Genomic DNA, 23,167 nt, shown 5'->3' with positions numbered 1-23,167 from the left:
ATGCTCTTCCTCCCCTTTTGGTGAGTAGAGAGGGAGGGAGAACAATGTGCTGATCACAAAGTTCAGGTATTTCTTCATGCTTTTATGAAATATCTGGCACTTTTCAAAAACCTCCTCAGGATCTCCTTTTCCTGCTGCTTGCCCACATAGATGGTCTCATGTGCTTGTGTTTACTGTCACCCTCCCATTCCCAGTACCCTGGGAGTACAGCACAATGCAGGAATGCTGGAGGAGGCAGCTGACAGCATTGCAGTGATTCCTTAGCTCCCCAAACCCTCTACTCCTCAGAGAAAAACACCCAGCAGGCCCATCCTTCTGTTACCCTAGCTGACAGCAAGTTTATTCCGCACTCAATGAACATGACGCAAAGAGGAAGGTGGGTGAAAAGTATTTTGAGCCCACTTCTCATCTTTCCCCATCAGAAATCAAGAATAACAGAAGTCAAGGAACTAACAGCTACTACTCCTACCTCCCACTGTGCAACACGGTTTAAAGCCCTTTTTCCTGCAGTATTTAGTTACACACTACTGAAGTCTTGCATGTCACCAAGGTCTTTCTCATCCTCTTCATAGCCCTATGGCTGCCTATGTTATACATGACAACAAACTGCAATTTTGTGAGCTCTATCAGCAATATTTTGCTTTGCAAAGTCTTCTCTTGTTCCATCTAACAAACTGTACTCCATTTCTACTCCTCAGGAAAGATATTTTTTCACTTCTGAACTAGGAGGAGCTACTTTTCAAAACCTCAGCTTTTACAGGAACTATCTACATTATACCTGCACCTATTTAATTAAATCAGCACAAATAAGTTATTTTTTTATATTCTGCAAAGAATTGTGACCAAAAGGAATATATTTTCAGAAAAAGCAATAGTTGTTTTAGTTCTTCTAAGAAAAACTAAACACAAAGCTATCCATGATCAGGTGGAAGTCAAAAGTGTGTGACCGGTTCTTCAACAACAACATAAAATTTCCACAATCAAGGGTACTTTCCTGTGAAATTTGTTTTCAGTTGAGAGCTAATTTCACTGATAAAAAGCCTTCTCCTTTTGTTTAAAAGACCAGATTATAGATCAGCTCTGAGTAGTATTCTTATTCCAGTCTGGGATGGATTATTTTTGCTCAGTTTAAATTCCATTCCTTATTACCATTGATGAAATCAATAAAGCCAATTTAAAATTAAATTAGGATGCCAGAAATTATTTCCGTTCATGGTAATATTTTTCTGCTTCTCTCTTTTTTAATTTAAACTGATGAACCCAACTATTCCATATTTTCATATACACATGTTCTCAAATACATATGCCCACATATTGCACAGGATTATATTGGTCCACACTTGCATGTGCATATACAGATGCTTTACATCTGGAAATAAGGACTTAAATTCCTACACTGCCTATAAAGATGTTTCCTACTCTGGAAGGTCAATTGGTTTATGTGACAATCAATTCCTTCATTCTGAGACAATACTGGATCTGAATTGAATTTGTTCAACCTGGACAAGAGAAGGCTCCAAGGACACCTTACAGCAGCCTTCCAGTACCTGGAGAAGGGCTACAGGAATCATAGAATCATAGAATCCTAGGGGTTGGAAGGGACCTTGAAAGATCATCTAGTCCAACCCCCCCGCCAGAGCAGGGTCACCTAGAGTGCATCACACAGGAATGTGTCCAGGCGGGTTTTGAATGTCTCCAGAGAAGGAGACTCCACAACCTCTCTGGGCAGCCTGTTCCAGTGCTCTGTCACTCTCACAGTAAAAAATTTTTTTTTGATATTCACCTTGAACCTCCTATGCTCCAATTTGTATCCATTACTCCTTGTCCTATCACTGGTCATCACTGAAAAAAGCTTAACTCCATCTTCTTGACACTCACCCTTTACGTATTTGTAAACATTGATGAGGTCACCCCTCAGTCTCCTTTTCTCCAAACTAAAGAGACCCAGCTCTCTCAGCCTTTCCTCATAAGGGAGATGTTCCACTCCCTTCATCATCTTTGTGGCTCTGCGCTGGACTCTTTCAAGCAGTTCCCTGTCCTTCTTGAACTGAGGGGCCGAGAACTGGACACAATACTCCAGATGCGGCCTCACCAATGCACAATAGAGGGGGAGGAGAACCTCTCTTGACCGACTAACCACACCCTTTCTAATACACCCCAGGATGCCACTGGCCTTCTTAGCCACAAGGGCACACTGCTGGCTCATGATCATCCTCCTGTCTACCAGGACCCCCAGGTCCCTTTCTCCTACAGTGCTCTCCAGCAGGTCAGCCCCCAACCTGTACTGGTACATGGCATTTTTCTTCCCCAAATGCAAAACTCTACACTTCCCCTTGTTGAACTTCATCAGATTTTTCCCCGCCCAACTCTCCAGCCTGTCTAGGTCTCTCTGAATGGCAGCACAGCCTTCTGGTGTGTCAGCCACTCCTCCCAGCTTGGTGTCATCAGCAAACTTGCTGAGGGTACATTCTGTACCCTCATGCAGGTCGTTGATGAAGATGTTGAACAACACCGGTCCCAGTACCGACCCCTGAGGGACTCCACTAGTCACAGGCCTCCAACTAGATTCTGCCCCATTGACTACGACTCTCTGACTTCTTCCTTTCAACCAGTTCTTGATCCACCTCACTGCCTGATCATCAAACCCATGCTTGATCAACTTATCTACAAGGATGCTGTGGCAGACCGTGTCAAATGCTTTACTGAAATCAAGACAGACCACATCTACCTCTCTACCATCATCTATCCGCCTAGTAATTTCCTCATAGAAGGCTATGAGGTTAGTCAAACATGACTTACCCTTGGTAAAACCATGTTGACTGCTCTTGATGACCCCTATGTCCTTGATATGCCTAGAGATAGTGCCAAGGACAAGTTGTTCCATCACCTTTCCAGGGATGGAGGTGAGGCTGACTCGTCTATAGTTACCCGGGTCCTCCTTCTTGCCCTTCTTGTAGACTGGAGTGACATTTGCTATCCTCCAGTCCTCAGGCACCTCTCCTGTTACCCATGACTTACCGAAGATGATGGAGAGTGGCCTAGCAATGACCTCCGCCAGCTCCCTCAGCACCCTTGGGTGCATTTCATCCGGACCCATCGATTTATGGATGTCCAGATTACGCAACTGATCCCTAACCCAATCCTCATCTACCTGGGCAAACTCCTCCTTTTTCTTGACTTCTTCTGGGGCTATATGAATCTGGGGCTCATGGGGAAAGCTTGCAGGAGTAAAGACAGAGGCAAAGAAGGTGTTCAGCACCTCTGCCTTCTTTATGTCCTCTGTCACCAGGGCACCCACCTCATTCAACAGTGGGCCTATATTGCCTCTGGTGTTAGTTTTGTTGGCTATGTATTTGAAAAAGCCCTTTCTATTATCCTTAACCCGACTTGCAAGGTTAAGTTCCAAGGAGGCCTTAGCTTTCCTAGTCGCCTCCCTACATTCTCTGACAACAGTCCTATATTCCTCCCAAGTAACCAGCCCCTCCTTCCATGATCTATAGATTTTCCTTTTCCACTTGAGTTTGCCCAGCAGTTCCTTTTTTAACCACGCTGGTCTCCTAGCTCCCTTACTAGATTTTCTACCCATTGGGACACACTGACCCTGTGCTTGCAAGAAGTGGTCCTTGAATGTTGTCCAGCTATCTTGAGCCCCTTTACCTTCTACCACTCTGTCCCATGGGACTTCCCTTAACAATTGATTGAGGAGGCCGAAGTTTGCTCTGTGGAAGTCCAGGGTTCTAGTCCTGCTGGGTATTCTGTTCCTCCCACACAAGATCCTGAACTCCACCATCTCGTGGTCACTGCAGCCAAGGCTGCCATTGACCAACACTGCTTCAACAAGGCCCTCCTTGTTGGTGAGCACAAGATCCAGCAGCGCTCCTCTTCTAGTCGGCTTGTCCACCATTTGCATTAAGAAGTTATCATCAATGCACTGGAGGAACCTCCTAGACTGTGAAAGGCTGGCTGTGTAAGTCTTCCAGCAGATATCGGGGTAGTTAAAATCTCCCATGAGGACCAAGGACTGTAATTGTGAGGCTGCTTTCAGCTGCCTGTAGAAAGCCTCATCAACTTCCTCATCTTGATCTGGAGGTCTGTAGTAGACACCCACAACTGTATCACCCACACCAGCCTGCCCTTTAATTCTTACCCACAGACTTTCAACTTGCCCCTCATCAGCCCCTGCACAAAACTCGATACATTCTAGCTGCTCTCTCACATAAAGAGCAACTCCACCACCTCGCTTCACCGACCGATCTTTCCTAAAGAGGACATAGCCATCCATGGCCACATTCCAGTCGTGTGAGCTGTCCCACCATGTCTCTGTTATTGCTACCAGATCATAACCCTTAGGCCGTACACAGACCTCTAACTCCTCCTGTTTATTCCCCATGCTGCATGCATTGGTGTGCAGGCATTTCAGGAAGCAAGCAGAGCACACTGGTGGGACCAAATCCTCCTCAGACCACCTTCCTTCAGGCCCTGGTATGTTCCTCTTGGGCTTGTCCCTAACAGTCCCAGTTTTCTCCCCTTCCCCGTTCACATCTAGTTTAAAGCTCTCTCAATGAGCCCTGCCAAGTCCTGCCCCAAAAGCCTTTTCCCCCTCTGTGACAGGTGCATCTCACCTGCCACCATCAGGCCAGGTGTCTCATATAGCAGCCCATGATCAAAAAACCCAAAGCCCTGCCTTTGGCAGCAGTCTTGTAGCCATTCATTGATAAGTAAACTCTTCCTGTTTACCTCTCCACCCATTCTTACAGGAGGTATGGAGGCAAACACGACTTGTGCTCCAGACCCCCTAACCAGCCATCCCAGGGCCCTGAAGTCTCTCTTCATTGCCCTTACATTTCTTGTAATAATTTCGTCACTGCCAACCTGAAAAATCAGCAGTGGGTAGTAATCAGAAGGATTTACCATACTAGAGAGTTTCCTTTTAACATCTGTAATGCGAGCCCCAGGGAGGCAGCAGACCTCCCTGTGGAATGGGTCTGCTCGACAGATGGGCGCTTCTGTTCCCCTCAGAAGGGAGTCTCCCACCACGATTACCCTCCTTTCCTTCTTAGTTGAAGAAGTCCTAAGTCGTGGAGCTGAGTGACAAGTCCTAGGTGCTTCACTAGACAAATCTGTCACTCCAACTTCATTTTCCTGTCCCTGAAGTTCCAAGGCCTCATACCTATTCTTCAGGGGCAATTCGGAGGGTGGAGGGAGTTGGGAAGGTTTTTGCTTGCCTCTCCGAGGACAAACCTCCCTCCATTCCTGCATGTCCCTACAGTTCTCTCCTTCTGTCTGAGGACAGGAGGGGAGGGGATCCATCACTTGTTCTAGCACCTCCTCCTTCTGCCCCTGCCTCAGGGTTTGGCTCCACCAATCTATTTCGCTCTCACATTCTCTGATGATTCTAAGTCTTTCAACCTCCTCTGTCAGTCTAACCACCTGCCTGAGGAGATCACTGACTTGCTCACACCGCACACACGCAGTGCCACTGGCTCCCTCTGGTACCAGTGCCAGGCTCAGGCACTCGCTGCAGCCAGAGACCTGCACAGCTGCGTGCCTGCTCAGAACCTCTGTCTGAGTTCCCATATCCTTTTTCAACACGGTTTTAGGGCGTGTTGTCAGCATGCTAGAGAAATTTACCGGTGTTCTCTGCTCCTGCCTGCCCTCGCTCTCCGCGTGCCTCGCGCTCCCCGCCCTCGCGCCACTCCCGGCTCCTGCCGCTCTGCGCTGCCGCGCGCTCTGAGGAGCTGCCGAGAAGGCCGCTGTGAAACCTGCCGCCGTTCTCAGCCACACCCCTGCCACCTCAGCCTTCCTGTTCCTCTCAGGATTCCGCTCAGACTCGGGTCTCCTCGCTCTGCTCAGGCTTCGCCGTCTCCGGGAAGCCCGGCCCCTTCTCTAATCCTCAGTAATTAAAGCAGCAGCTCTCACCGCTGCCGCTCTCCGCTCTGCGCTGCCGCGTGCTGGAGAGTGACTTTTTACAAGAGCATGTAGTGATAGGACAAGGGGTAATGGTTTTAAATTGGAAGAGGAGAGATTTACATTAGGCATTCAGAAGAAATTCTTTACTGTGAGTGGTGAAACAGTAGAGCAAGTCACCCAGAGAAGTTGTGGACACCTTATCCCTGGAAGCGTCCAGGGTCAGGATGGATGCGGCTTGTCTAGCAGGAGATGCATGTTGGAATGTTGGAAGTAGATGATCTTTAAGGTCCCTTCCAACCCAAACCATTCTATGATTCTATGATTCTCAAATACTATTGTCAATGTAACATTTTGATACTTACTATATTCAGGTTGTTTCTCCCCCACCACCTCTACAGGAGCTTTGCATTACACTTTACTGAATTAGGAGACAAAGCAATAGTTTGTCTTTCTAAGAGTGCAAGATAGGTGCAGTTACATTATCTGTGTGCTCTCTCCTAGATTAATAACCTGCAGACCCTGTGACCAGTTTCAACCAAGTTCAAGACAACAAATACTGAGTCTCTTTAATGAAAAGAGGTGATTTGCTTTTCACATGGTACGTCTGTCCTGTGACTGCAGTTTGCTTCCACTCTCATTACATTTGTTCACTAGTTTACAACAGTTTTTTTTCAGGAGGCAGTCAGGAAAAGGGAAGAGAGCACAAATTCAAGGCAATAGACTTGCAGCTAGCAATCAAAAATGTGCATGCTCTGTCCATGGCTTCCATACACCTTATATTTATAATCTCCCCTGACTGACCTGACATCCCACACAATGCAATCACTGACACAAGAGGTACACAAACAGATGCAGCAATGTGTAAACAATGGAACTGATGAAGGAAAAAACAGATGAAAAAAGCTTCTTTCTTGTTGGCAATAAAAAATATTGCTCCAAGGAAGTTTAGGGACTTTCGATAGTATGAACTTGGCTGGACACACGTAGCTCACTTTCACAGCTCACAGAATCATAGAACTATTCAGGTTGGAAAAGACCCTTGGGATCACTGAGTCCAACCATCATCCCTACTCTACAAAGTTCTCCCCTAAACCATCAGCTGGATTTAGATTCAGACACTTGTTTCATGCCACTCAGAACTAGATATTTAGTGCAACCTTCCAGCTATCATATTTTACTATTGTGTGTATGATTTTCCTCCCCTGAATTGAGATGCCTCGCAAATATTCACTATGTAAACATAGTTGCTTTTTCATTATTAAAATAAGACATTATACAGCTTTGTTTCTTCTGGAGAAGAGGCAAAATTAATACATTTTAAAAACTGGAACACATCACATTTCCTCCAGTCAAAACCATGGAAGCTCATTGAGGCGTGGCCACATACTTGCAGGACATGCAGTAGATTTTACAAGAGGCGCTTTGTTTGGATCCTTAAGTTTATTCTCCTTCAAATACATGCACCAAAGATGACTTTGAAAAAAGGTGATCTTAGATGACTAGAATAAAGTAAGTAAACAGTATTGTCCAGACTTGAATGGTTCTTTTTGTCTGTATTTCAATCCTGTTTTTAAGGCTGGTAGACTACTAACAGCCTTGCCTAAGCAGCCATGGCTCAGACATGAAAAATCATTGTATATTCCTGACTCAAAGTGCAGATATAATCAAGAAATAATCTCTCATAAGAGAATCAAAGCTCTGATTCCTTGGACTGCATTTAAATAAACACCATCAGGGCTCTGGCATGCCTTTAGCCTCACCCCATATTCTCAAAGAAATTGTCTGGGTCTCCACTGTCCCAGAGTGCCCAAAGAGAAATACAGGTACATAAAACCAAACCACAACTCACATATCAACCTTAGATGCAATTGTTCCTATACTATAGACTTTTAATGAAGGTTCAAAACTGTCCTTACAAGCACCTACTGTGATATTTCATTTTTAGCATAATTTGAGAGAGAGACATGTGCATCCAGACATACCCTCCCAACTCTAATGCAACTATCTGAGCATCCTGCTTCTGCAAAAGCACTAAATGTTTTGGAAAATGCCAAGCGCACTCAATTTCCATTTATCTCAACAGCCTGCTCAGCACCTTACAGCATCCAGCCCCAAAGCTCATTTCTGGCCAATCTTGGATAGTTTGCATCTAAACTTTGCAGCCAAGACCTAGACACACATGAAATTATTGTTCCTTCTTTTCTGTTATAAACTTCAAGTGAAATCTGAGTTGAGAAAAGACCCTGTAACAGAATAAATTTCTGACAGTTTATGGTTAAAAGAACTGAGGAGTGTAATTTGAAATTGCTGCTTATGTAACAAGAGCCTGAGAACTGCACTAATATTTAATTGAGGGAAAAGAAACTGAAGGAGAATTGCTTGGAGATCTGCCAGGAGGATTTTAACAGCTGGAAGTTGAAAAGTGATTAATTTTGACAGCACTAAATGCTCTGTGTTCATAAGTAATTATGTTTACATTTCCGAGCTGTTTGAATTCTTTTCTGTGTACAGTTAGCATTTCATTATCCCTATAGGAAGTTGGATTAATTTTATTTAGAAAATTTATGAAAAATCACTTTCCCCCTAGCACTCAGTTTTTCCCAATTATCTTGGGAAAAGAGGAATGAATGCAGCCTGGTATGAACCATTTAGAAGAACCAGTCTCAGTGGAAAGTGACTGTACTTATCCAATCTCCTGAAGAACGACAAGGGGCCACTGCCAGCACAAGATCAAGAAAAGAGAAACACAGAGTGAGAAGGCTCTACGAGGCAGTAGCTCCAAGAGACTCTGATCTGCCTGCCAGTCAGTTTTGTTAGCTCTCCTGACATGCAACAACTGCTACGAAACCCGTAATAGTTAAAGAATGTAGCCTCCTTTGATAAGATACAAGCATAACCCTGACTACATCAAGAGAGGGCAAGGGCAATAAGTGTAAGCTAAAGCTGTTTCTTGAGAGTACCATGTAGTCAAACACCAGCATTGGAGTGATTAAAGTGAAATATATTGGCTGGCCTTCATCACTTTGTGCTGGGTCTTGAAAATGCAATGGAAACAAGCTATGGGAAATGAGAGGTCTGAACAGATACTCTTGGGAGTTATCAGCTGAGGGCAGGGCACCCTCAACCATGGAATAGCCTACAGACATGAGCGCATTGAAGATGCATTATGGTCCAAGCCGTACAGAACATTTAACCAGAAAACAAGTCTCCCTGGGCACCCTCTATCCTAAGCACAATTCAGTACAAACCTCCAGCCAGCCAGAAAGTGTGATCAGATGAGATCATATATGGAGAGTAAGGCTTTCAGCTCTGCAGCTGTAGATTCCTCTGAAGCTGACCCTTGAAAAAAGCCAAGGTATCACCGATTTGCTACTCTGATCCCTTAACCATGTCTGAAAGTAGTCATGTAAGTCTCTATAAGAGAGCCCAGAATAAACAGATTAAACAACCTCCCTTAGGAAAGAACATGGCTGGGAAAGAACATGGCTGGGAATTTTTTCTTCACAAATGTTTCAGTTATGGCTATAAGAAAACTCTCTACAATTAACAGTGAGAGAAGACTGTTTTCTGTGACAGCCAGTGCTGAGGGGCTGCCAGTTTTGGCATTCAAATCTCTGAGGAGCTCATGATGAAACACTACCTTCTGAACATGTACGTATTGCCTATGCAAGACAAAACCAGCAGGCTCAGTTTGCAGCAGATTTCATAGGCCACACCCTGTACTGATAAGGCAAACATCAACCCTCATATCTGCCCTCAGTGGAGGCTCACCTCCACTTCTGTGAGGCTAAACGGGGCAAGTGGCAGTGCAGCCACCTGTGCAGCCCCCTGTGCAGACTGTGGAGAACCAGCTCACAGAGCAGGAAGCACAGGACTCCACGTAGGCGTAGCAAATCCATTGATAGGCACATACTAGCCGTTAGATAAGCATGTACACAATCTCAGTGTGGAAGGGGAGAATGTTTCAACAAAGCTTTCTCTCTCTGCTGCAAATCACCCAGTCTGTACAATGCCTAATGGAGGCTGATTTGTTGCAGTGCACTTTTGTCCTAGTATGGGAGATTCCCAGGTTCATACATGATCTCCTGGCTTTCTTCCTCATTATAAGAGGCATTTAAAATATTTGGCAAGCCCTTGGCATAGCTTTTGAAACAAAGAACTGGTAAAACGAGGAGAAAAATGCAGTAGCAGGAGGGCAGTTACATTTTGGAGATGGCATTTCTCCCATGTTCCTTTGATCTGGACATTTGGCTGATATTTACACTGGTGTCTTTTAAAGCCAGTGATTAACTTAGACTTGATAGACAGCTTTCAAATGGCTTCACTTCAGGCAGAAGAGTTAGCTCACTGACTCTTCTGTGGACTTGATTGTAACTGAGTGTGTTTCCTATGCCAGTGACCCAAGAGGAGGATCCAACCCATCTTTCCCCTCCTACCTGATCCCAGGCTCAGAGATAGCCATACAAAGAAAGGGGGCAGAGTGAAACAGAAGGAAAGGGCAGGGAAAGCTTGGCATTTGTTGAGGTGCACTGTATTTTTCAGGTGGGTCTCTTGAAATCAGGCAGAGATCTAACACTGTGCTTATCATCAGGTTTTTCCTTCATGGGAAAATTACATTGCCCTTGCAGAGATCTTTCACAGTAGCTGAAAGTGAAAACAAGAGCATCAGGCCCAAACATGGAAAGCTCAGCTCTCCAATGACTTCTGCACTGAACAAGAAGGCTTGCTAGGTGAACCTCCAGGCTGCTCCAGTGTCAAAATTAAACTTCAATCAAATAAGGCACTTGAGAAACTGCCAAGAAGTAATGGACATTTCCTCATCTGTAGCCTCCCAAGGTTTTTGTTGCAGGGAGAGCTGAGCAGCACCTTGGCATTTATCCCCAGGAAGCATCATACTTATCTAATCTCTTCCTACTAACCATGTCCCTGATGTTAGGTAAATTCAACTGCAAAATATGGCAGTATGACTACTATTGCTTTCACTTAGCCATGCATCTAGCTGCTTCCTTTATATGCATGGAATATCTCATTTAATATTTCACTAAGTTACTTCAATCTTAGAAAAAGAGAGCTTTGGGAAGATGATCGAAATAAGGATCATGTGATATTAAGTGGTTTTGATGTTTAACATCATGGCATGTGTAACAGCACTGTGCTAATTGGATTAGATTCAGAAACAGTCTTCTTTAGACTAGACTAGTGCATTTGTATTAAGCCTCCATCTAGTCAGTGTAAAACACAAAAGTCCTTCAAAAACAACTTACTTTCACCCCTCTTTTGCTCTTTCTTTCATCAGCTTTTTCCATCAGATGACAGAGTAGACTGAGGACAGTTAAGTGAGGACTGGTTGGTTAGAAGCACGAACAACTGTTAAACTGGAAAACCCTGGCTGAGGACCCCCTTTTAAAAGCCTTGTTTTCCCTATGTACTTAGAGGTCCACAGCCACAAAGAGGGCCTTACTATGAAAGATGAAAGATTCTGGATGTCTTATTTGGGCAGATTGAGTAATTATTTAGGCATGCCCCATTTTGCCCAATTAAGTGCAACAATTTACCATGGCTCCAGGATCACACTTCTGTTCTTAAATATGACACAGTAAGAACACCAAATCACAGTCCTGACATTTTGTTTCTGCATTAATAAAAGGTACAAAACATGTATTACACCTCTAGCAACATTTCCTCTCTTACTCATTACATTGAGTTTTGTTATTGTAACCCTCTGGTAATCACCCATCAGCAAACTTCTTTGACAGCCAGTGCAAAACGCAGTTGCACATTTGCTCTGCAGAGCATCAGAGGGATAGGATTTGTTTGCACATTGCATGCAGTTGCACTGCTTTCCTCACTGGCTGTTAGTGACCTAAGATGCTATCCTACTGCTAGCTAGCAGGAAAGTTAGCTCAAATGCTAGATATAGAAAATGGGAATTTTGATGTGGCCTTCAATGAGGCCAAAATCTCATGAAAGCTGCGAATACAGATGCTGCGGCATGTTAAGTATTTGTTGTTCTCACTTGAGAACTGAGAGAGAACATTTCATACCCGATAAGAGCAAAACATCTTTTATATTTTGCAGTTTTAACACGTGTATCTGGAAAAGCTGTGGCAAGCTTGGCACTTGTTCTCATTCCCCATGGTCTACAAGGCTTGCATCAATTCACATGAGTTTGATGTTCGTGCATTTGTGGTGAACCCAAATAATATGTAAAATAGGCTGTCACTGGGAAGTTCTTAACCTTCTTTCCAATGTTGTCTCTCAGGACAGAGCAGTGTCTCCAGTGCCCCTCATGTTTTACAATGCTGTTCTGTCTGTATTACAGCAGAAATGTTTTGGTTTTCTCCATAGAGACAATTAATAAAATTGTTATCTATAAACTCTGATAATCTAGACCCTGGAAGATAAACCAGTGCAGTCTGCTGGCTTCAAAATCAGCAGGATCAATCTGAGCTGGATCATTTGGTGGGATTCCTCCCCTAAGAGAGCTGAATGCCAGGTCATGCAGGATTATCAAAGGCAAGTTTTCTGTTCTGTGTTGCAAAGCAAGGATAGCTTTGACTAAGATCCCCTTTAGTCTTTTTATGTCCCAAGGTGAGGATGGGGTTAAAAGAATGGATTTCCTAAATTCTATTCTGCTCCAAAAAGGTTAGGGATAAAATTAGCAGTAATTATGTACTGTTATTAAAATAGCACCTAGAGGTGCATGCCAAGAATCTTGCTATATATACAGAGATGATTTGTGCCCCAAAGAATTTTCAATATGAACAGACAAAACAAAGACAGTACTGTTATTCTCGTTTTGCAAACACTGAACCAAGACACAGAGACTAAGTCACAACGGCGCAGAGATTAGGTCACTTGCCAAGGTCACATGTGGGATCTGTGCTACAGTCAGGACTTGAGTCTGTTTTTATGACTCATGGTCCTGTGTTTTATAAGAGCAGACCCCTTACTCATCCCAAGTTTCTAGAATTTTGTTGGTCCAATTTTGGTTTTCAGAACCAAAAGTCAAAGATATTTTATCTCAGAATCTCACTGCACCCAATCTCTCCAGCAAAAGAAAGTCTGAATTCAGGAAGACAGTGTTTCCGTAAACAAAAGCCGTGTCCTTTATAGGCCCATATTTTGAAGAGCCTCTGATTCGTTCAGACCTAGATTGCCACCCTGACCACTGTTATATACAATCACAACCCACGCAATGGGTCATCTAATTGCTTTCTTGCTGTGTGAAAACACCCATTTTTTACTACTTGCAAAACAGTGGGAAGGAACCCTATCTAACCACAGCCTTGACTATCGGGCCCGGATAAAGATTTTTCAAGTTACTTATTCCACAAATTTTATTAAGATTACATTAATGAATGTCTTACTTCAAAATAAATTTAAAAAAAGCATACAAACAAACAAAAAACCCCAACCAACCAACCAAAAAAGAGCCTGAAAAAAAACCCCAAAAAAACTAATCTTGATCCTCGACACTTCTATTCCAAGATCCAACGTAATGAAGGGCAGAAATGCCAATGTTTAATTCTCATTTACTTTCAAGGACATTGGACCCTTGCTGACTGTTGTGCCCCTACAAAACTTCAAATTTTCTGGGTCTTAGATGTAGAATGCTATACTTGGATATTCTTGTATTACTGAGATGGCCTTCACCTCCATAACTCAAACTGTGATATTTTATGTGCATGCTACAATAAAGCATTTCTGTTCTGAAAGAGATTGCTTATATTTTCTAGCTGATACTCTCCTCTCCCCCAGTAATTTTGTGGGATATGAACAGGAAAGAGAGAGATGTTCCTCTTTTCCCCACCTACATTGCTTGCTTAAGAAGCAAAACAAGGCTTAGCTACTTTAGCTGTAAAGCAGACTTGACAATCCACCAGAGTAATTTCTGATGAGACTCATATATCTTGTTGACATGTCATTTGTTACTATAAGGAGGGCAAAACAGTTTATATTACTGTATTTGGCAAACATCATTTCAGGTAAACTTTTTATCTCTGCTACCTCAGAATCACAGAGTCACAGAATCAACAAGGTTGGGAAAGACCTTCAAGATCATCAAGTCCACGATGAGTGTGAACAGAGGCAGTGGCGTGGCAGAGAGCGGCGCGAGCAGGGCCCATGGGCGAGGGCAAGGGGAGGCATTAGGGAGGGCAAGCAGGCAGGCAAGGCAGAGTGGAAGATGGTCTCCACTTGTTCAAAAGCCTCAGTTAAAAGCAGTGTTGGAACCCAGGCTGATCTGCCTCAGAGGCAGGCAGCTGTCCAGGTGACTGGCTGCATGGAGTGTCTGTCAGTCTTATAGGATGACAGTAAAGACAACACCTGTGTGTGCTGCGACCACGTAAATGGTTTGCTCAGTCTGAGCTTAAGCAGGAAGCGGAGAGGTTAAGGACCATATAGGAATGTGAAAGGGAAATAGATTGGTAGTGCTGCACCCTGCCATCCTTGGGGAAAAGGCAGCAGGTGGTAGCTCCACGAGAGGTAAAGGATCCCCAGCCCCCTGGTCACCACACGGAGGGAGAGGAACTAGGAGAGGATGGGGGGGAATGGAAGCAGGTCCCTGCTAGGCGTAGCAGGAGAGTTCTCACAGGACCCTCCCCACGTTTCTATGTGCCGTTACAGAACAGATACAGGGCTCTGGAGACAGGGGACCAGCTGAACAAAGATGCTGAAGACCTAGAGAGGGAGCTGCCAAAGCTGCCATCTCGACACAATAGGACTGCTTCTAAGAAGCTGCCGAAGGAACAAGCTCCTCATATTGAGACTGCTTCCGAGAAGAGGAAGAGGAGGGTGACAGTGATAGGTGATACCATTCTGGGGGGATCTGAAGGTCCCATATGCCAGCCGGACCCTTCTCATAGGGAAGTCAGCTGCCTCCCTGGAGCCAGGGTAAGGGATATAACCAGGAAACTTCCTGGTCTGATACAGCCCTCAGACTATTACCCTCTTTTGATCTTCAGGTAGGTAGTGATGAGGTGGAGAAAAGAGATTTGAGGGTAATAAAGAAAAATTTCAGGGCATTGGAATGTCAAGGGCTCAGGTGCACAAGTTGTGTTCTCCTCTGTCCCTCCAGTCTTGGGGAATGATGAATGAGTTAACAAAAAGACCAGACAGATCAATGCCTGGCTCCAACATTGGTGTTACCAACAAGACTTTGGGCTTTTTGATTACGGTTTGATTTACAGGACACCAGGTATCCTGACATTGGATGGGAAGACCCTGTCCCACAGGGGAAAAGGGTACTAGGGCAGGAGTTAGCGGGACTTATTGATAGGGCTTTAAACTAGGTTAAAAGGGGGTGGAGGATAAAACCAGGCTTACTACAGCTGAGCCTAGGGGTGGTGTGCCAATGTTAAGGATGAAATCAATAACCCAGCTCTAGTGCATTTACACCAATGCACACAGCATGAGAAACAAAGATGAAAAGCTGGAAGCCCTGTCTGCAAACACAGAGCTCACTAACAGGTTAGTAACCACAGAAGTGGTCAGGTAGCTAGTCAGGCAACGTCACTGGAGACCCAACTTAAATGTGTTTATACAAATGCACACAGCATGAGGAATAAACGGGAGGAATCAGAGATGAGGGTGAGCCTGCAGGGCTATGATCTCATTGGCATCACTGAGACCTGGTGGGATGGCTCCTATGACTGGAGCATCAGAATGGAGGGTTATAAACTCTTTAGGAAGGACAGACAGAGGAGATGGGGTGGTAGGGTTGCCCTCTATGTCAAAGACCAGCTGGAGTGTATGGAGCTCTCCCTGGGGATGGATGAGGAACCAACAGAGAGCTTATGGGTTAAAATTAAGGGGAAGAAAAGCCAAGGTGATACTACGGTGGCGGTTTGCTACAGGTCGCCTGAGCAGGAGGATAATACAGATGAGACACTACATAGACAGATAGGAGCAGCTTCAATTCACAAACCATGGTCCTCATGGGAGGCTTCAAGCACCCTGACATCTGTTGGAATAACAGCTCTGCTAAACACAAACAATCAGGAGGTTCCTAGAGTGCAACGATGGTAACTTTATTTTCCAAGTAATTGAGGAACCAACAAGGAGAAGTGCTGTGCTGGATCTTGTCCTCACCAACGAGGAAGGGCTGGTGAGGGATGTGAAGCTTAAGGGCAGCCTAGGTTGTAGTGACCATGAAATGGTGGAGTTCAAGATCCTTAGGGCAGCAAGGAGGTCTCACAGTAAGCTTACTACCCTTGACTTCAGAAGGGCAGATTTCAGCCTCTTCAGGGATCTGCTCAAGAGAGTGTCTTGGGATAACATCCTGGAGGGAAGAGGGGCCCATGAAAGCTGGCTGATATTTAAGGATCATCTTCTCCAGGCCCAAGAGCATTGCATCACAACTAACATGAAGTCAGGTAGAAACTCCAGGAGGCTGGTGTGGATGAGCAAGCAGCTCCTAGAAGAGCTCAAACTGAAGAAGGAAGCATACAGAGGGTGGAAGCTAGGGCAGGTACCCTGGGAGGATTACAGAGAGGTTGTCTGAGCAGCTAGGGATCAGGTGAGGAGAGCCAAATCCCAGATGGAATTAATTCTTGCCAGGGATGTTAAGAACAATAAGAAAAGCTTCTATATGTATGCTGGGGAGAAAAGGACAACCAAGGAGAATGTAGGCCCTCTGCTGAAGGAAACAGGCAAGATAGCAACACAGGATATTTAGAAGGCTGAGGTCTTCAATGATTCCTTTCCTTCAGTCTTCTCTGGCAAGTGCTCCAGCATCAACACAAGGGCCACAACAGGTGAAAGCAGGGACTGGGAGAATTAATTACCCCCCACTGTGAGAGCAGAGCAGGTTCGTGACCATCTAAAGAACCTGAAGGTACAAAAATCTATGAGACCTGATGGGATTCACCCATGGGTCCTGGGTGAGCTGGCAGATGCAGTTCCTAAGCCTCTATCCATCATATTTGAGAGGTCGTGGTGGCCTGGTGAGGTTCCTGCTGATTGGAAAAAAGGGAATATAGTGCCTATACTTAAAAAAGAGGAAAAAGGAAGACCCAGGGAACTACAGGCCAATCAGTCTCACCTCTGTGCCCAGCAAGATCATGAAGCAGATCCCTCTGGAAAGTCTGCTAAGGCACATGGAAAATAAGGAGGTGATTGGTGACAGCCAACATGGCTTCACTAAGGGCAAGTCATGCCTGACCAGTCTGGTGGCCTTCTACAACAAGGCTACAGAGGTGGTGGATGGTGGCAGAGCAACTGATGTCATCTACCTGGATTTGTGCAAGGCATATGACACTGTCCCACATGACCTCCTGGTCTGCAAACTGGGAAGACACGGATTTGACAGATGGACCACTCAGTGGATAAGTAATTAGCTGGATGTCTTCACCTAGAGAGTTGTGGTCAATGGCTCAGTGTCCAAATGGAGGCAGGTGACAACTGCTGTCCCTCAGGGGTCAGTATTGGGACCAGAGCTGCTTAACATCTTTGTTGGTGACATGGACAGTGAGAGTGAGTGTATTCTCAGCAAGTCTGATGACACCAAGCTGTGTGGTGTGGCTGACACCCAAGAGGGAAGGGATGCCATCCAGAGGGATGACAGGCTGGAGAGGTGGGCCAATGCCAACCTCATGAAGTTCAACAAAGCCAAGTGCAAGGTCCTGCACCTGGGTCAGCACAACCCCAGGCACAAATACAGGCTGTGGGGAGAATGGCTGGAGAGCAGCCCTGAGGAAAAGGGCTTGGGGGTGGCAGTAGATAAGAAGCTCAACATGAGCTGCCAGTGTTTGCTGGAGCCCAGAGAGCCAAACACATCCTGGTCTGCATCAAAAGAAGTGTGGCCAGCAGGGCCAGGGAGTGGATTCTGCCCCTCTGCTCTGCTCTGGTGAGACCCCGCCTGGAGCACTGTGTCCAGTTCTGGTGCCCTCAGCACAAGAAAGATACAGACCTGTTGGAGAGGGTCCAGAGAAGGGCCACAGAGATGATCAAAGGCCTGGAGCAGCTCTGTTGTGAAGACAGACTGAGAGAGTTGGGGCTGTTCAGCTTGGAGAAGAGAAGGCTCCGGGGAGACCTTATAGCACCTTCCAGTACTTGAAGGGGCCTACAGGAAAGCTGGGGAGGGGCTTTTCATCAGAGGCAATAGTGATAGGACAAGGGGTAATGGTTTTAAACTGAGGAAGGGGAGATTGGGTGACATATTAGGAAGGAATTTTTCACTATCAGGGTGGTGAGGAACTGGAATTGGTTGCCCAGGGAAGTTGTTGATGCCCCATCCCTGAAGGTTTTTAAGGTCAGGTTGGATGAGGTTCCCTGCTCATGGCAGGGGGGTAGGAACTTGATTATCTTTAAGGTCCCTTCCAACAGGAGCAGACCCAGCACTGAGCCCTGGGGAATACTACTCATGACTGGCCACCAACTGGATTTAACTCCATTCAACACAGCTCTTTGGACTCAGCCATCCAACCAGTTTTTTATCCAGCAAAGCATGTGCACATCCAAGCCACAAGCAGCCAGCTTCTCTAGGAGAATGCTGAGGGAAACCTTGTCAAAGCCCTTGCTAAAGTCAAGGTAGACAGCATCCACAACCCTTCCTTTGTTCAATAAGCCTGTGACCCTGTCATAGAAGGAGATTAGTTTAGTCAAACAGGACCTGCCCTTCATGAACCCAAGCTGACTGATCACCTGGTTGTTCTGCATGTACTGCATAATGGTACTCAGGATGATCTGCCCCATCAGCTTCCCTGGTACAAAAGTCAGACTAACAGGCCTGTAATTTCCAGGATCATCCTTCGGTCCCTTCTTATATATGTGGGTTACGTTGGCTGATTTCCAATCTGCTGGTACCTCCCCAGTCAGCCAGGATTGCTGTTAAATGATGGAAAATGGCTTAGTGAGCACTCCTGCCGGCTCTTGCAGCATTCCTAGGTGCATCCCATCCGACCCCATAGATTTCTGCAAATCTATGTGGTGTAGCAGGTCACTGACCCACTCAGCCTTTTCCTCACCATTCATCACTATGTTTCCTCCTGCATCTAACAGGAGATGGAGGAGCTTCCTGGTCCTTCTTGTGCTGTTAATATATTTAGAAAAGCTTTTCTTGCAATTCTAAACCATGGAGGCCGGATTAACTTTTAGCTGTGCTTTGGACCTTCTAATTCCCTCCCTGCGTACTCTTTACTTAGAGCTCAAATTTATTGGTTAGGTAATTTCCCACTAAAATTGGTAGCTCTCATGATTATTCACATAAATAGGAGTAAGAAAAGATTCCTGCTTTTCTTCTGGCACCAACACATGTCTATAGATAAAGCTGCACTAGTTTCATCAGGGGTTGTGTGCCTCTAGTTGATACAAACATTCCCTGAAAAACCCTTTTTTCATCCAGAGACTTTGTCCATTGAAAGCAAATGTGAGATTTCAACAGATTCTTATGATGTAGGAGCTGAATCCCTTGTGCCAATAGGTCTGATCCCAATGCTAAATTCACCTCTTAAATTCCGTAGCAAGATAAAAATAAGAAAGAGGAAATTATTCCTGGAAGTAGACTTTTGCTGTTACAACTATACTGAATCAGGTTCATGTCTCATTTAAAAAAAAACAACAACAAAAACAAAAACAAACAAACAAACCACACAAAAAAAAAAAAAAACCACAAAAAAACCCCTAGTTAATCAATCATGCATTTGTCATTATTTATGCTACAGGTCAGCATGTGGATCAGTAATGTCCAGCACAACTGAGAAAGAGTCTGCAGGGAAGTCCAGCTTACAAGCAGGAAAGCCTAAGTCCAACTAACCAGCATAACAATGAACGCTCTGCCATCTTCAAAGATATCTCACAAAAAATACAAACCAGAGGGCTCTTTTCTCACCAGGTAAATATGGCTTTAGAGATAGCATCAAACTAGATCATGCTGCTTTTAAAAATATAGCATTTAATCATTGATTCATACAGAACTTCAATAAAAACAGAAGGGTTGTGTTCACTTTGAGGAATGCTAACAGAACACTCAGCTGTGAATAAGAATACCAGATAAGCTAGTCCTTACTGACAAATTCTCTTTTTCTATCATTCATTGTTTTTGGTTTTTTAATAAAAAACTCATTAAGTCAGTGGGAGAGCTGTTCTGAGGAGGAACAATCAAAAGATAGTCACACCAGATCTGAATAATTTCATCACAGCTCATCCACTTTAGACTTCCCTAGTGATCTAAAGGATGAGATTTGAACTTCACTACAAAGTGATTATAAATAAAATTCAGATGGATGGGAAAGTAATTTGAAGAATTTTTAGCCTCGTAATGAGTTCCCTTTGAAGCTCATGGGCTGTTTGTTGGACAAATTTGTAAACAATCATTGCTTGTCTACAAGGAACTAGGACATTGGAGAAGTTCTTAATTTTACTAATTAAATTAGTTTCTAAGCAGAGAATTAAGAACATGGCCATATACCTTTATCTTTTGTTTCCCACTTCTCTGATGGCTTTTAAGGACCCCATTACTGATCTTGAGACCATGTCAATTTTTTCCAGGTGCAGCCTCCAATCTAACAAAAAAGATGCTTTCCTCTTGCATCCATTACATCACTTAGGTACTCAAAGCAACTTCATTATTCCTTTGAGATGCTCCTCAGGCAGCATGTGCTCACCCAACTCTCTCGCAAGGGCTGCATCATTTAAGATCATATTACCAGCACTAATCAGCTGTCTAAAGACACAAAAACTGACCTGGTTGGTATTGCATCACCATCACTAGGAAGAAATGATTATGTATCAAATGTGCAGTGTCAGATTCATTACTGTTAACACCTGCTCATCTCATTTACCTCATACAGAAAGTTTTGCATTGCATACTCCCAGGAGCAGGGATGGTGGTGCAAGTACATCTCTGTACGGCATGACCGCCAACAGGCCCTGAGGACCTGCCTCTGTGCAATGACAAGCAGTCACCATTATTGACAATCCTCTTTGAATCTGTCCCAGGACTGTGCTTAGCTTTACTGTTGCATGACAGAAATATTTCTGAAATGCACGCACACATATTAACCTACCCTTTTGGTACACTCCTATATAGGTTTGCAGGTAAAGACAAAGGAGACTCACAAACCTTTTCCAATAACCTGTCTTCCCCTGCAGCTGGCATCTCAGTGCCCCACAACCATGCTGTAGCCACTGCAAACCTTAGGACCACTCTTGGACATGGTGTCTGCAAGGACACAACTCAGAGAACTCTCCAGGCCTGAGATTAACTGCCAGTGCACTTGGATGTTGGGTTCATCTTAGCACTCAGTACCTACAAAAAAATTGGTCTGAACCACAGCATCCAAGCACCTCCAAACATCGGCAGGGCCTAAGTTTGAAAAATTGACCGTTTCAGACAGCTGTAGCTGTAAAAGCACCAATTCAGTATCTGAGTTTAAAGACACATTCCAGTGTGTTATACTAAGACTCTTACAGCCCTCAGGAGGCTGTCTCAAAATGCAGTAATGCTACTGCCAGTGTCATACATCTGGCAGAATAAGTGCTCCTTTCAATTAGAAATGTCTTTAGCTCTAAGAATGTTAAGATAAGAAAGAGGTATACAATGCATATTTTTTACCTTGGTATCTGCAATATTCAGCATCTCAGATTATAAAGCAGACACAAGGATAGCAACAAACACAGAATGCACACATTAATAATAGATTTTCCTTTATGTGCCTGAAAACATTCTCTCATTGAAGACATAAATAAACATTAGTACTTCACAGATACGAACACCAAGAAGAGCTGTGAAATTAAGCGTGCCCAGATAACACGTTCGAGTACAACCATTCTTGTCCACACTAAGGGCAACATTTTGCTAATGTGTGTCTTAGCCATTTTAAACATAATGTATTATCTCATTTCAGGTAAGTCCTGAGCATAATCTAACTCTGAGAATAAAACCTTTCAAAATGACAAACTGACAGAACAAGAAGAAATTTGACTTCACTAAGTAGATTGTTATAATACAGGTCACAGAAACTTCAAATGTGTATTATTTTCCTTCAGCTTACAGTTCTGAAAGGTACTGGGGTCTCAGACAAACTGCCTAGGCTTGGATTTGGGAACATACAAGTGAACTATTTCAAATCTTATTCATAAGCTGAAGTTCTACCTTAAAAATATTTAGGTTGGTTTTGTATTTTTTACCTTTAACAGTTAGCTTGAAAAGCTGTAGAAGGCAATCACATTTTTGCTAGCTGAAAAACTCTTGCATTCTAGCCTAAGGTCATTAAAGTTGGACAACTAAGCTTCAGCTAATATGAAATTCTGCATCTGTAGAGACTAGTGTCAAAATTCTCAGAGACCTCAGTGGGATACATATTGGTCCTTCAGACTTGTAGTGTATTAGTATTAATTTGCCTAAGTATTAAGCAGAGAGAATAATTTGTAATAAGTTTGTGCCATACTGGGTTCAATATGCATTACAGAAATATTAGTAGAATTTATATTACTGATTTTATGCAGAGATGTATATCAAAGTCAAAGTATTGGGAAGTTTTATTGCCCACTTATGCTGGGAAGAGTTATTATTCATTGGTCCAAATTCCTCGCTTTTAAAGCCACTATATACATTGTCAACATGTAAAATTAACAAAATATTTATTAACTCCTGCTACAAAACAGAGCTATAAACAAAAAGAATGTTAGGGCAGCATTCTAAAGTCTGATTAAAAATGATGAATGAATAATTCTTTCTTGCAATTTTTAATTGTTTAACATGAGGGATATGCTTTTGCAAAGGAAACACATTTCTTCTGTGCTAAAGTCTGAGTATGTCTTACAATCAACAAGCCAACCAAATATAGACTAGACCTGGAGCCGGTGAGAAACTGAAAACTTACACCTTTTCCTCCCACTACTTGCTGAGATCATTTACATTTTACATTATCTTATCTTTGTTTCAAAGAATTTGGGAACTTGTTGCCTTGTGTCAGTAAGCAGCTTGCTCCATGTCCTTTTTATGGAGTGCTCTGTACCTTGAGATTGCTTGTTCATCACACAAGGCAGAGGAAGATTGGTTCTCCAAACAGAGCTGACTAGATTTCTGGTGGCATTTGTAATACCACAACTTTAATCCTTTTAAAGAAGCCCATAGATTTTATTGCTTTGAAAACATACTGAAGAAACAGCCCTGACATCTGAAGTTGTTTCTTTATAGACATACCTGCATTTTTTGCAGTCACAGAAACAAAACAGCGCAGCTAGTGCAGAGAGAACTTCTTGATGCTGAACCAGCCCACTGCTGGGTATGTCTGCAGAGTCAGGTGCTCTC

The sequence above is a fragment of the Apus apus genome, chromosome Z (genome assembly GCF_020740795.1).
Source record: "Apus apus isolate bApuApu2 chromosome Z, bApuApu2.pri.cur, whole genome shotgun sequence".
In the NCBI taxonomy this organism is placed as follows: Eukaryota; Metazoa; Chordata; class Aves; order Apodiformes; family Apodidae; genus Apus; species Apus apus.
The sequence above is the reverse complement of the archived record's forward strand: the minus strand, read 5'-3'. Positions refer to the sequence as shown.